Source organism: Hyperolius riggenbachi, chromosome 3 (assembly GCF_040937935.1).
Source record: "Hyperolius riggenbachi isolate aHypRig1 chromosome 3, aHypRig1.pri, whole genome shotgun sequence".
Taxonomy (NCBI): Eukaryota; Metazoa; Chordata; class Amphibia; order Anura; family Hyperoliidae; genus Hyperolius; species Hyperolius riggenbachi.
Genome location: NC_090648.1, coordinates 20,382,816 through 20,398,228, shown reverse-complemented (window position 1 = coordinate 20,398,228; position 15,413 = coordinate 20,382,816).

Below are 15,413 nucleotides of genomic sequence, written 5' to 3'. Positions count from 1 at the left end.
TATATATGTAACGGCCAGAACCCGAAGTTTGGCCACTTCTAGTTCTGGCCGGCCACTTCGGGCTCTGGCCGGTCAAAGTGCGAAGTGGCCGCTGCGCTGCGGCCAATGTGAGAAATGGAATGATTCCTGTAACATGAATGTATCTTCTGGCCGCAGCGCAGCGGGCAAATGTATCACAACTTAGTTAATTTAATGCAATTAAGCCGGCGACAATGTAACAGATCAAGCCGCCGGCTTTTTCTCTGCCTCTCTCCCCCCCCCCCACCTCTCTCTCTTTCTCTTATGGACAGCCGGCCCCGAGAGTCATTCTTCGCGCCAGGAAAGCAGAGCGGGGAGGCTGCAGACATTGCTTCTGCCAGCACCCGCTCTGCAAGTACGGCAGGATTCCCTGCCGCGACGAACGACTCCGGGGGACACGCGTGTCCCCACCGGCTGCCCACAGGAGAGCGAGAGAAAGGTGGGGGGAGGAGAGAGAGGCAGAGAAAAAGCCGGCGGCTTGATCTGTTACATTGCCGCCGGCTTAATTGCATTAAATTAACTAAGTTGTGATACATTTGGCCGCTGCGTTGCGGACAGAAGATACATGAATGTTACAGGAATCATTCCATTTTTAACATTGGCCCCAGTGCAGTGGCCACTTCGCACATTGGCCGGCCAGAACCCGAAGTGGCCGGCCAGAACAAGAAGTGGCCAAACTTCGGGTTCTGGCCGTAACATATATATTAAACCTGGTGCATCCATGGTGAAGGGGCATATTGTGGATTATGCCCTCTTTGTACCTAATCTACCTCTTGTGTCTCCCTGTGTCCTCCTCTGTCCCCATGTGTCAGCCTCTGTACTCCTTTGTCCTCCTCTATGCCGATTTGTGTCTCCCTTGTGTCCTCCTCTATACCCCTTTGTTTCCCCCTGTGTTCTCTGTTTGTCTCCCTGTGCGTTGCTCTGCATTGCAGCAGGTTGGAGGTTCGTATTGGCAGCCAATTACAAGTCAGGAACTCCTTGCATTTGGACTATAAGACACAGTGTCCCATATGCAATTCATTTATTCTCCCGAGTTTTCTCCTAGGTGATATTTTTACAACTTGTCATAAAATGCCTTTTAAGCCACCAGCAAGCAAGAAAATACTCAGAATAAATTTGATAGCACTTTTTCGCCAACTTTTGGGTACTTTTTCAATTGCAAAATGCTGAAAATGTAGTTTACAGAGAAGATGCAAATTATCTCCTAGGAGATAATTTAGGTGAAAAAATGAATTGCATATGGGCCAGTGACTCCCCCCCCCCCCCCCCCCACACACAGTTTTCGGGAAAAAAATTGAGTCTTATAGTCCAAAAAATACAGTATATATATATATATTAGTTAGTCATGAATTACAGGAAAATAAAGCACTTTCCAGCAGGTATATTAATATTTATTAAAAAGCTCAATAAAATATTTTATTTGATGGCAGTATTAATGTGTTTATATATTTTTAATATTTTATTTATTTTTGCCTTATAATATTAAAGTCTTACACAGTTTTATTAATGTAAACATATTTATCATGAAGGGTATGTGTGTTAAAAAATATATCAATATATGGCAAAGAAAGAAAATTCCCAAGAGATTGTTCCTCAGCAGATTAATTAACGTTGCAGTCATTTACTTAAAGCAATCTAGTAGTATTGTAAAAAGGTATAAAAATGTCTCGCACCGACAGTTACAACATAGAGATAAAGCCAGTAGCACTTTCTATTCAGCATCATATATGTTGGCTGATTTACAGCAGGTTTCTTCCAACTATGTTATCTAAAAATGAGCAGGATCTTGAGGTATGATTTTTATTGATCTGAAGAAATTAAAGGATACCTATCATATATGTTTTTTTATCTTTATTTTTAATTGCATATAAGTATCACCGCTTTCTTAAAAACAAGGTATACTTTGCTTTGTAAAATGTTGTTTGAAATCTTTCTGTCAGTTTTTCTATTTTTTTTTTGTTAAACATTGTACTATGTAAATGGAGCTATGGAAGGGGTGACTTCAGATATGTATTAATTTTCTGTTTATTGAAAAGCTACAGAGCATTTTTAACTGCTTCCCGATTGCCTATCGCTGATAGGTGTCAGGAAGCTGGCAGGGGTTTTGCAGGGCAAAGTTTTTCCAGAGATCACGCTCCGATGCACGCGCATCACCTCTTGAATGACAGAACTCCGCTCTGTCATCAGCCTCCCAACAGCGATCGCCGCTAGGAGACAGTGAAGCAGATGTTTATTTACATTGTACAGCGCTGCAATCTATGGCAGCGCTGTACTAGGGCTGTCCCCTGGAGAGGCTCAGGAGAAGAGATGGCCCGAACCTCCGATTTTAGGTTTGCGAACCTACCGCAAAAGTTCGGTTTGCGCAAACTTTCGCTGGCCACAAAAGTGATTTACGCTGGCCACAAAAGTGATGGAAAAGATGTTTCAAGGGGTCTAACACCTGGAGGGGGACATGGCGGAGTGGGATACATGCCCAAAGTCCGCAGGAAAAATCCGGATTGGACGCAAAGCAGCGTTCTAAGGGCAGAAATCATATTGAATGCTAAATTGCAGGCCTAAAGTGCTTTAAAACATCTTGCATGTGTATACATCAATCAGGGAGTGTAATTAGAGTTCTGCTTCACACTGACACACCAAACTCACTGTGTAACGCACCGCAAACAGCTGTTTGTGTAGTGACAGCCATGCTGGACTGGTGCGCACCATGGCCAGAGTGCAGGCCGTGGCGGTTTTCAAGCCCATATGGTTGCCGGGCTGTGGTAGCTCAATGATAGAACAACAGTGACTGTCCAGCTGATCAAATTTGGTCTGTCCACAATGAAGCAACAACCTTATTATCTTTGGTGTGCCACCCCCTGAGACACTCATATAGCCGGCAGTCATTGCTTAATTTTGATACGCAAGCCCCTTTACCGCGGCAAGGTAATGATCATGAAGGGGAATGGGCAAATGTACATGCCTTTTGTTTTGTTGTTGCAGCTGCACTGCAGCCATAAAAATTAGGCAGGCATGTACACACACCAGAAAAATTATTAAAGCGGCTGCTGCTATCAGCGGTCTTAAAAATTCATGAATCCGCCTGGTGTCCTGGACCCTGTTGGTGGTGGCAGAGAAGGCAGTCAAGTGGCCTGCAGGCAGACATGCTGTGTGGGGAGAGAGTTAGTCTTGGGCAGGCAGCCAGTCACACAGCCTGCAGGCAGAGATGCTGTGCGTGGGGACTGACTTAGTCTTTGGGCGGGCAGCAGCCCTCCAGGATCCATGCCTCATTCATTTTGTTAAAGGTGAGGTACTGAACACTTTTGTGACTTAGGCAACTTCTCTTCTCAGTGACAATGCTTCCAGCTGCACTGAGAGTCCTTTCTGACAGCACGCTTGAGGCAGGACAAGAGAGAAGTTGGATGGAAAATTGGGACAGCTCTGGCCACAGGTCAAGCCTGCGCACCCAGTAGTCCAAGGGTTCATCCATGCTCACAGTGTCTACATCATCACTTAAAGCCAGGTAGTGGCTACCTACCGGTCCAGGAGTTGGTGGAGGGTGGATCCGGAAGAGCTAAGGTGAGGCATTGGACTAAAGAATGTCTGCATGTCCGACATCACCATGAGATCACTGGAGCGTCCTGTCCTTGCCTGCTTGGACATGGGAGGATTACTTGCAGTGATACCTTTAGTCCGTTGTGCTGTGACATCTCCCTTAAATGCATTTTAAAGCATAAGAAAACGTGGGGGGAAGGCTGCGCATCCCTAGACACATGCTGCAATGGAATGGTTAATCGCACAGGCATACACAGCCTCTATTAGACCGAAAAATGCATGCCGTGCATCCAAAACAATGCTAACATTTAATACGCTAGGGGGAACTTTAGCTTCCAGTATGGTTTGCGCTGGCGTTCTCCTCGCATTTTAAAACATACTTGCCAGCTTGTTCAGCATGTGCTGCATCCTTTCTGCCTTCAGGTGAGTTGGTAACATGTCCGCCACTTTGTGCCTATACCGAGGGTCTAGTAGCATGGCCACCCAGTACAGCTCATTCCCCTTGAGTTTTTTTATACGGGGGTCCCACAACAGGCTGGACAGCATGAAAGATGCCATCTGCACAAAGTTGGATCCAGACGTACTATTCATCTCCTCTTGCTCTTCCTCAGTGACATCAGGTAAGTCCTCCTCCTCCTCCCAGCCACGAACAATACCACAGGAATGTCGAGCAGCACAAGCCCCCTGTGACACCTGCTGCGGTTGTTTTTCTGTCACCGCCACCTCCTCCTCCTCCAAAGAAACACCTTCCTCATCATCCGAGTCTGACTCCTCTTCCTCACACGACTCTTCCTCCTCCTCCCCCCTCTGTGCTGCTGCAGGTGTTGAGGAAACACCTGGGTCTGATGTGAATTGATCCCACAACGCTTCCACCCATAACTGTTCCTCTTCACGCTCCTTCACAGCTTGATCCACCACTCTACGCATGGCACGCTTCAGGAAGTAAGCGTACGGGATCAAGTCGCTGATGGTGCCTTCACTGCAACTCACCAGGTTGGTCACCTCCTCAAACGACCGCATGAGCCTGCATGCATTTTGCATCAGATTCCAGTTGTTGGGCCAGAACATCTCCATATCCCCAGATTGTGTCCTTTTACTTTAATTGTACAGGTACTGGGTGATGGCTTTCTCCTGTTCTAGCAGGCTAGAGAACATAACCAGGGTCGAATTCCAGCGAGTCGGGCTATCACATATCAAGCGCCTCACCGGCAAGTTATTTCTACACTGAATGTCTGCAAAGCGTGCCATGGCTGTGTAAGACCGCCTGAAATGCCCACACAACTTCCTGGCCTGCTTCAGGATGTCTTCTAAGCCTGGGTACTTTGACACAAATATTTGAATGACTAGATTCAGCACATGTGCCATGCACGGTACATGTGTCAGCTTTCCCAAATTGAAAGCGGAAAGGAGATTGCTGCCTTTGTCACACACCATGTTGCCGATCTCCAGCTGGTGTGGGGTCAACCACTGATCCACCTGTTTGTTAAGAGCAGCCAGGAGAGCTGCTCCAGTGTGACTCTCCGCTTTGAGGCAAGACATGTCTAAGATGGCGTGACCGTCGTACATGGCATGCAGCATAGGCCCTGGGGAGATGGGGCTGTGGGGCTGTGCAGCTGGAGAGGAGATCACGGCACCAGCCAAGGAGGAGGAGGAGGATGATGACAGCAAAGAGGATGTAGCAGGAGGAGAGGAGGTGGCAGGAGGCCTGCCTGCAAGCTGTGGAGGTGTCACAAGTTGGTCCGCTGCACAGCCACATGCTCCCTGCTTGCCATCGGTCACCAGGTTGACCCAATGGGCTGTGTACGTAATGTATCGGCCCTGACCGTGCTTGGCAGACCAGGTATCCATGGTCAGATGCAGGCCCGGCCCTAGACTTTTTGCCGCCTGAGGCAATCTTTAAAGAAGAAAGAAATCGCCCCCCCCCCAAGCTGTGGGTGTAAGGGGCCGCTGAGCTGGAGGGGTAGCGGGCAGGAAGGGGGTATTGGGCCTAGCGGCGGGGAGGGGGGTCGGACCCCCCCTCCCTCGCCTGGGTCCCCCGTCCTCCGCTCCCCACCAGCTTTAAAAAGTTATGTTTCTGCAGCTATTGTAAGAGGCACGGGCGGGGATCACTCACCTTTTCCGCGTTCCAACGTGCGCTCCACTGACATCACTTCCTGTAACGCCGTCCACTCACAATACAGTGGGCGGCGTAGCAGGAAGTGACGTCAGTGGAGCGCACACTGGAACGAGGAAAAGGTGAGTGATCCCCGGCCGTGCCTCTTACAATAACTGCAGAAACGTAACTCTTTAAAGCTGGAGGGGAGCGGAGGACGGGGGACCCAGGGTCCGACCCCCCCTCCCCGCCGCTAGGCCCAATACCCCCTTCCTGCCCGCTATCCCCTCAAGCTCGGGCGGCCCTCCACACCCACGGACGGGCGGGTGCCGCCCCCCCAGAAGTGCCGCCTGAGGCAAAAGTTTCACCCCGCCTCATGGGCAGGCCGGCCCTGGTCAGATGGACTCTTGACCCAACGCTGTGTGCCAGAGATGACACCACTTGCCTCTCAACTTCATGGTACAGTTTGGGTATTGCCTTTTTAGAGAAATATTTGCAGCCTGGCATCTTCCACTGCGGTATCCCAATGACCACAAATTTATGGAAGGCCTCAGAGTCCACCAGCTAGTATGGTAACAGCTGGCGAGCTAACAGTTCCGCCACGCCAGCTGTCAGACACCGGGCAAGGCGGTGACTGGCAGAAATTGGCTTCTTCTGCTCAAAGATTTCCTTCACGGACACCTGGCTGCTGTGGGCAGAGGAGAAGGAACCGCTCAAGGGCAGAGAAAGAGTGGAGGAGGGTGGCTGTGAAGGTGCGAGGGAGAAAGCTGCTGAAGATGCAGCACCTGAAGGAGGAAGAGGCGAAGGAGGGTGGCTTTTCTTTTGTGTACTGATTTTGCTCAGGTGCTCTTCCCCAGGGGTGCTCGGATAGTACTTTTTAAAATCTGAATTGATCCGGATATTCAGATATCCGAATCTGACCTTTTAGATATCCACGTGAACGCGGATATCCGGACGCATTATCCGCGGATATCCGACCTATTCGGATATCTGGAGAAAAAACCAGAAGTGCCCTTTTAAATGCTTTCAAACCGTTTTGAAGGTGAAAAAAAAACCCTTCACCTCCTCCCTGTTCATGGATCTTGTCTTCCAGGGATTTGTAGGATGTCAAAAGCAAGCTCACATACATTGGCCAGGAATTGAACCCAGGTCAACTGCTTCAAAGGCAGCTATGCTCACCACTATGTAACTGCCACACAGCAAATGCTTCTCTGTAGGAAAAAGTGGTGTTAAACTTCTTGGAGCAGACTTACTTCCTCCCTCCAAAAGACACACATAAATTCACATAAAATCATTTAGCAGCAACTGTGTGCACAGTCTCTGTGGCGCAATTGGTTAGCACATTTGATTGCTAACTGAAAGGAAGGTGGTTCAAACCCACCCAGGGACGGGCTTGTCTTTTGTGTTCAACAGTTGTCCAAAGAGAACCCCAGATAGCCATTTAGCAGCAACTGCATGCACAGTCTCTGTGGCGCAATTGGTTAGTGCATTTGGCTGTTAACCGAAAGGTTGGTGGTTCAAGCCAACCCAGGGACGGCCTTGCCTTTTGTGTTCAACACTTGTCCGAAGAGAACCCAAGATAGCTATGTAGAATCATCTCGCTCTCTCTATCTCTATATATATATCCACGGATATCCGTATCATGCGTCCAAATATCTGCAGATAGCTATTCAGATTTTTAAAAAAATCCGGAATCCGAATTAGAACACGTAAAAAGTTCAGATATCTGGTTTACCCGGATATCCGGAATCCGGATGAGCATTCCTGCTCCCATTGCAGTTTGTGCCTTTTCTTCATGTGCCTTCGTAAGGCACTTGTCCCTACATGGGTGTTGGCCTTTCCATGGCTCCATTTTTGGAGGCAGAGAGTACAGATGGCATTGCTCCGATCTGAGGCAGACACATTACAAAATTTCCAAACTGCTGAGCCCCCCTGGGGTGATGGCATTATGGTGGCATCAGCAGCTGACGTTAAAGGGCATGTTGGCTGGCTGTTCATAGGTGGCGATACATGGCGCCGTAAACTGCCACCAGCTGTTACTGATGACGAGCTCCCCCTGCTTCTTTCAGGAACTCGTCTCCTCCTACTCCTCTTTGACTCCCCCTCTGAATTGTCCCCCTGTTCATCTCCTCTATCGGGAACCCATGTGGCATCTGTATCATCATAATCATCATAATCATCCTGCCCAGCTTTGCTTGCCTCAGACACCTCATAAACTGCCCCAACAGCAGGTACTTCATCATCCTCCTCCTCACACATTAAAGGGACTCCGAGCAGTGCAGAAACTATGTAAAGATGCATATCATTTTAAAGCTCTCTTTCTCCTCTTTCCAATGATATATAAACCACCACCCTACGTCTTTTAGTTTTCGCTATTTTCGCGATCGAAATTGCCGCGGCCGCGATTTCAATCGCGAAAATAGAGAAAACTAAAAGGTGTAGGGCAACGATTTAGGTGTCGTCAGAAAGAGGAGAAAGAGAGCTTTAAAATGATATCCATCAAGCCATAGTTATATTGTATTACACAGGACGACACTTTCCCCAGTGTCAGCAGCTCCATTCTGCTGAATGCAGCTGCTGACTTTGACAAAAAGTCGCCCTGTGTAATACAATGTAACTATAGAAAGATGGATATCATTTTAAAGCTCTCTTTCTCCTCTTTCTGACGACACCTAAATCGTTGCCCTACGCCTTTTAGTTTTCTCTATTTTCGCTATCGAAATCGCGGCTGCTGCAAATTCAATCGCGAAAATAGCGAAAACTAAAAGGCGTAGGGTGGTGGTTTATATATCATTGGAAAGAGGAGAAAGAGAGCTTTAAAATAATGTGCATCTTTCCATAGTTTCTGCACTGCTCGGAGTCCCTTTAAGTCCATAGTGTCGCCTAACTCACACATATGAGGTGGTGTAACTTGCTTAGCGCCTTCATCTTGTTGTAGCAATAGTGGCTGTGAAACAGTGAGTTCACCACCAAATAATTCCTGTGAAGTGTCAAATGCAGCGGATGTAGTAGCGCTGGTGGCTGCGGAAGATGAGGTGTTCTGTGTTAAATAGTCAAACACGTCCTTACAATCATGGGAGTTGATGGCACATGCCTTCTTCTGAGCACTGTACTTTGGGCCAGGGCCGCACGAAATCACATCAACACAGACCTGCCGGGTGGCCTTCTTCTGGGTCTGCCTCAACCTCTTCCTCTACCTGGTTTGTCTGTTTTGTCCATATCACAGGGGGGGATGAAGTGAAAGGTATGCACTGACTTGACTAATACAATGTGCAGTCACACAGGTGCAGTTAATAGGTATGCACGGAGTGGTATATCACACTGCATGCACTCATGTAGGTAGGGGGTGCACTGAACACAACAGGTAGGTATATGCAGTCATGAGGTGAATGCACTCAACACAACAGGTAGGTATATGCAGTGATGAGGTGGGTGCACTCAACACAACAGGTAGGTATATGCAGTGAGAAGGTGGGTGCACTCAACACAACAGGTAGATATATGCAGTGATAAGGTGGGTGCACTCAACACAACAGGTAGATATATTCAGTGATGAGGTGGGTGCACTCAACACAACAGGTAGGTATATGCAGTGATGAGGTGGGTGCACTCAACACAACAGGTAGGTATATGCAGTGATGAGGTGGGTGCACTCAACACAACAGGTAGGTATATGCAGTGATGAGGTGGGTGCACTCAACACAACAGGTAGGTATATGTTTTTTTGTTGTTGTTTTTTTTTGAGTAAACAGATACATGCTCCCTTTACACCAGACTTTTGGTGTCCTGCTGGGAAATGAATGTTATCGTCTCTAGGTATGTAAAATGAATTTAAACGTAAAGTATGTTTGTAATGTAGAACATCTGCATATTTTATTTACAATTAAACATACTTCACCACTTTAGGACCGTGGTAATTGAAATCTATGCCCTGTTTTGGTGGGCTCCTGGCTGGCAGGGCGTATCTTTCAATTCACCGCCACAGCGCGCATCCACCATTTTTGATGCTCCCACTGATCTCACCACTGTCTCCCCCGCCGTCTCTTTTCGCAGCTCACTTGCTCTGCCTGTCTCTATGATGGCAGAGCCCTGTGAGTGGGTCAGGAGTAGAGATAGCCCAAACCTCCGATTTTTGGTTTGCGAACCGGGTTCGCGTACCTCTGGCGAAAGCTCGGTTCGTGCAAACTTTCGTGAACTGCAATAGACTTCAATGGGGAGGCGAACTTTGAAAACTAGAAAAGTTTATGCTGGCCACAAAAGTGATGGAAAAGATGTTTCAAGGGGTCTAACACCTGGAGGGGGGCATGGCGGAGTGGGATACATGCCAAAAGTCCGCGGGAAAAATCTGGATTGGACGCAAAGCAGCGTTTTAAGGGCAGAAATCACATTGAATGCTAAATTGCAGGCCTAAAGTGCTTTAACACAACTTGCATGTGTATACATCAATCAGGGAGTGTAATTAGAGTACTGCTTTACACTGACACACCAAACTCAGCTGTTTGTGTAGTGACGGCCGTGCTGGACTGGTGCGCCAGAGTGCAGGCCGTGGCGGTTTTCAAGCCCATATGTTTGCCAGGCTGTGGTAGCTCAATGATAGAACAACAATGACTGTCCAGCTGATCAAATTTGGTCTGTCCACAATGAAGCAACAACCTTATTATCTTTGGTGTGCCACGCCCCCCCCCTTCCCCCGAGACACTTATATAGAATCAGAATCAGAATCAGAATCAGAATGACTTTATTCGCCAAGTGCGACAGGCGCCGCACCCGGAATTATTTGTGGACACAAGGCATATTGGCAAGTGACAAACAGTGCGAGTAACATTACACATAGTACAATTAATAAATTTATAAGACAGAGTAAATGACACATAGAGCGGTTGTCCCATATTATGCAAAGATGAACATGTCGGCCTATGGGCGCGCATTCGTACTCTAGTGCCCCGAGGTGCTGAAGGGGCTTAGGAGATGACATTGGGGAGAGGGTCTGAGTTAAGGAGAGTGATCGCTTGGGGGAAGAATGTGTTCCTACGCCTGGTGGTTTTGGTGTAGATGGACCTATAGCGGCGTCCCGAGCGGAGGGGACTGAAGAAGTGATTGCCAGGGTGGGAGGGGTCGAGTGTGATTCTATTTGCCCTGGAGATATAGCCGGCAGTCATTGCAGTGCAGTCATAAAAAAATTAGGCAGGCATGTACATGCACCAGAAAAATTATTATAGCAGCTAGCAGTGGCCTTAAAAATACAGGAATTCGCCTAGAGTCCTGGACCCTGTTGGTGGTGGCAGAGAAGGTACTCAAGCGGCCTGCGGGCAGATATGCTGTGTGGGGAGCGTCTTAGTCTTGATGCAGGCAGTCACACAGTGTGCAGGCAGAGATGCTGTGTGTGGGGACTGACTTAGTCTTCGGGCAGGCCTGAGCGTGCTTTGCAGACCAGGCATCCGTGGTCAGATGGACCCTTGACCCAGTGCTGTGGGCTAGAGATGTCACCACTTGCCTTTCAACATCAAGGTACAGTTTAGGTATCGCCTTTTTTGAGAAAAAATTGCTGCCTGGTATCTTCCACTGCGGTGTGTGGCTTTGCTTTTGTGTGCTGCTCTTCCTCAGGTGGTCATCCCATTGCAGTTTGTGCTTTGTAATCATGTGCCTTCGTAAAGTAGTTGTCCCTACGCGGGTCTTGGTCTTTCCACGGCTCAATTTTCGGTGGCAGAGAGTACAGATGGCATTGCACTCATCTGAGGCAGACACACAAAAAAATTCCACACCGCTGAGCCATGGGGTGATGGCACTTTGGTGGTGGCGGCCGACTGAGTGTTAAGTGGGGTGCCAGAATCAGAGCAGGAGGAGGAAGATATGTCACACTTCTGTGCGGAAGCTGAGAAGGATGAGGTGTTCTGTGTTAAATAGTAAACTACGTCCTGACAATATTGGGGGTTGATGGCACATGCCTTCTTCTGAACACTGTACTTTGGTCGAGGGCCGCACGAAATCACGACAGCGCGACCTCGAACAGAGCTGCCAGGTGGCCTGCCTCTGCCTTTTGTTTTGTCCATATTGGGGGGATGACATGAAAGGTATGCACTGACTTGACTGTCAGTCACACAGGTGCAGTTAACAGGTATGCACGGAGTGGTATATCACACTGCGTGCACTCACGTAGGTAGGTAGGTGCACTGAACACAGCAGGTAGGTATATGCAGTGATGAGGTGGGTGCACTGAACACAACAGGTAGGTATATGCAGTGATGAGTATTACAATGTGCACTGGTCACACACAGACAGGTAGCGGACAGGCACAGTGACACTGTGTGCGCTCGTCTCACGTTCTAATAGACCAGATAATGTATCAAATGTGCAGGTTCAAGAACATTTGGGAAATAGTGATCACAACATGATAATGTTTGATCTGGTGACTGATAGGCCACGGGGCAGCGGGACCACTAAAACTATGAATTTTAGAAAAGCAAAGTTCAATCAACTTAGGCAGGCACTAAGTTTGGTGAACTGGGATAATGTACTACAAGGGGAGGACACTGAAGGGAAATGGCAAGCTTTTAAACTTATTCTCAATCAATCGTGTAGTATGTATATCCCATATGGAAACAAATGTCTAGGAATAAAAAAAGGCCTCTATGGATGAATAGAAAGGTTAGAGATAAAATGAAGAGTAAAAAGAATGCCTATAAGGTCCTAAAACAGGAGGGGACCGAGGCTGCACTAAGCAATTACAAGGAATGCAATAAAAATTGAAAAAAAGAAATTAGGCTGGCAAAGATCGAAGCTGAAAATCAAATTGCTAGGGATATAAAATCTAACACAAAAAGGTTTTACAAGTACATCAACTCTAAAAAAAGAAAGGTTGATTGTATAGGACTCCTAAAGGATGAGGGTGGGAACTCAATGGTGGATGACCAATGTAAGGCAGAGTTATTGAATGCTTTCTTTGCTTCTGTCTTCACAAAGGAAACAGCACTGTTGCAAATTACAGATGCAGAAGAGTCTCAATCTTCCAACTGTAATATTAAATACTTAACGCAGGAAGAAGTGAAGGCAAGACTAAATAAATTAAAAACAGACAAGGCGCCTGGCCCGGATGGCATGCATCCTCGGGTCCTAAGGGAATTAAGTTCAGTTATAAATAAACCCCCTTTATCTTATCTTTTGTGACTCTCTTTCAACTGGCAGAGTCCCAGTGGATTGGCGTACAGCCCACGTTTTCCCATTATTTAAGAAGGGCAAAAAATCAGATCCAGGAAATTATAGACCTGTAAGCTTAACATCAATTGTATGCAAACTATTTGAGGGGTTATTAAGAGATACTATACATGACTTCATAGTAGAAAATAATCTTATTTCTCAGCATCAACATGGGTTTACTAAAGACAGGTCCTGTTTGACTAACATGCTCAGCTTTTATGAGGTAGTGAATGCTAATGTGGATATTGGGAATGCTGTAGATGTGATATACTTGGACTTTGCAAAGGCCTTCGACACTGTTCCACACAAAAGTCTGGGGCAAAAGTTGAGGATGCAAGGACTGGGGAAGAGTCTGTGTGCATGGATAGGGAACTGGCTAATGTAAAGAAAACAAAGAGTTGTGGTCAAGGGAACATACTCAAAATGGGAGACTGTTAGCAGTGAGGTCCCACAGGGGTCTGTACTGGGTTTCCAGTGCTCTTCAATTTATTTGTTAATGACCTAGTAGATGCAGTTGTGAGCAATGTTGCTATTTTTGCAGATAATACAAAATTGTGCAGAATCATCAACTCTCAGGAAGATAGTGTCATATTGCAACAGGATCTGGATAGGATGGCTATATGGGCACATACATGGCAGATGAAATTCAATATTGATAAATGTAAAGTCATGCATTTTGGTTGTACCAATGGTCTGGCACCATACAAAATAAATGGGATACAGTTGGGGACATCAAACTTGGAGAAGGACTTAGGAGTACTCATCGACAACAAGTTAAATAATCGTACTTAATGCCAAGCCGCTGCAGCTAAAGCTAACAAAATTTTGGGATGCATTAAAAGGGAAATAAAAACTTGAGATGCATAATATTGCCCCTGTTTAACTCTCTAGTAAGGCCACATCTGGAATATGGAATTCAGTTCTGGGCACCACATTACAAAAAAGGTATTGCAGTTTTAGAGCAGGTGCAGAGACGAGCAACAAAATTGATACGTGGGATGGAAGGTCTCACTTACCAAGAAAGTTTAGATAAACTGGGTTTATTTAGTCTAGAGAAAAGACGCCTTAGAGGGGATCTAATTAACATGTATAAATACATCAGAGGGCAATATAATAGCTTGGCGGATGAGCTTTTTGTCCCTAGGCCTTCTCAAAGGACTAGAGGACATGATCTGTGCATGGAGGAAAAATGTTTTAGCCATTTATTTAGGAAAGGGTTCTTTACAGTAAGAGTGATTAAGATGTGGAATGCATTGCCAGAGGAAGTCGTTATGGCAAACTCTATACCTGCATTTAAAGGGGGTTTTTATGCTTTCCTTGCATTGAAAGACATCCATGGCTACCATTACTAGGTAATGCCTAATGATGTTGATCCAGGGATTGTATCTGATTTTATCTGATTGCCATATGGAGTCGGAAAGGAATTTTTTTCCCTTTTGGGGCTAATTGGACCATGCCTTGTAAGGGTTTTTTCACCTTCCTCTGGATCAACAGGGATATGTGAGGGAGCAGGCTGGTGTACTTTTTTCACTGGTTGAACTCGATGGGCATATGTCTTTTTTCAACCAAATTAACTATGTAACTATGTAACTATGTAGGTAGGTGGGTGCACTGTGAACAACAGGTAGGTAGGTATATGCAGTAATGGGTATTACAATGTGAACCTGTCACACACACAGGTAGTCACTGAATGTGCTGGGCCTGGCAGTGGCACACACACAGTATGAATTATCAAGGCTGTCTATGCAACACAAGTGCCAGTGGGGCACACAGAAAAAAAAATAGATCACAAGAACAAGATTAGCTCTCAAAAGAGCTGTTGAGTGGTGCTTTTTTAGCAATAAGAATAAGCAAGGAGCATGATATCAAGCCTACAAGAGCCTAACTAATCTTTCCCTATGAGAGTCTGCAGCAGCTGTCCCTTCTCTATTTACTGCAGGCACACAAGTGAGTACAATGGCCGGCGATGCCTGCCTTTTATAAAGGGGGGGGGGGGGGTGGCTCCAGGAGGGAGTGTAGCCTGATTGGCAAAAATGTGTCTGCTGACTGTGATGTAGAGGGTCAAAGTTGACCCTAATGGTGCATTATGGGGGCGAACCGAACTTCTGGAAAAGTTTGCATCTGCTGGCGAATGCGAACCACCAAAGTTCGCCGGCGAACCGATCAGGCCATCTCTAGTCATTTTATTGGCTCCTGGCCGTGTCTATCAATGTAAGCAACTCCCATTGGATTACATTGATAGACATGGTCAGGAGCCAATGAAAGTGGCTACTGACGGGCTCACATGACTCTGCCGTCAAAGACACGGCAGAGTGGATGTCCTGAGGATCCTGGCATGCGACGGTGATGGCGGTTGCGGTGGATTTATGTGGTGATTCAATCGGTATTTTGTCGTTATTGTACCAGTGGTCTCTGCTCCCTTAAGGAGCAACACTTCTAACTCTAAACCTCCCATTAATAACTTCACAATACACCTGTTTTTTGTTTTTGTTTTGTTTTTTTCTGTATAATTAAAACAGCATTGCAGTTATCAAAGATCCTTTGTGAAAACACCATAAAACAAATGGAGAAGTTCTTA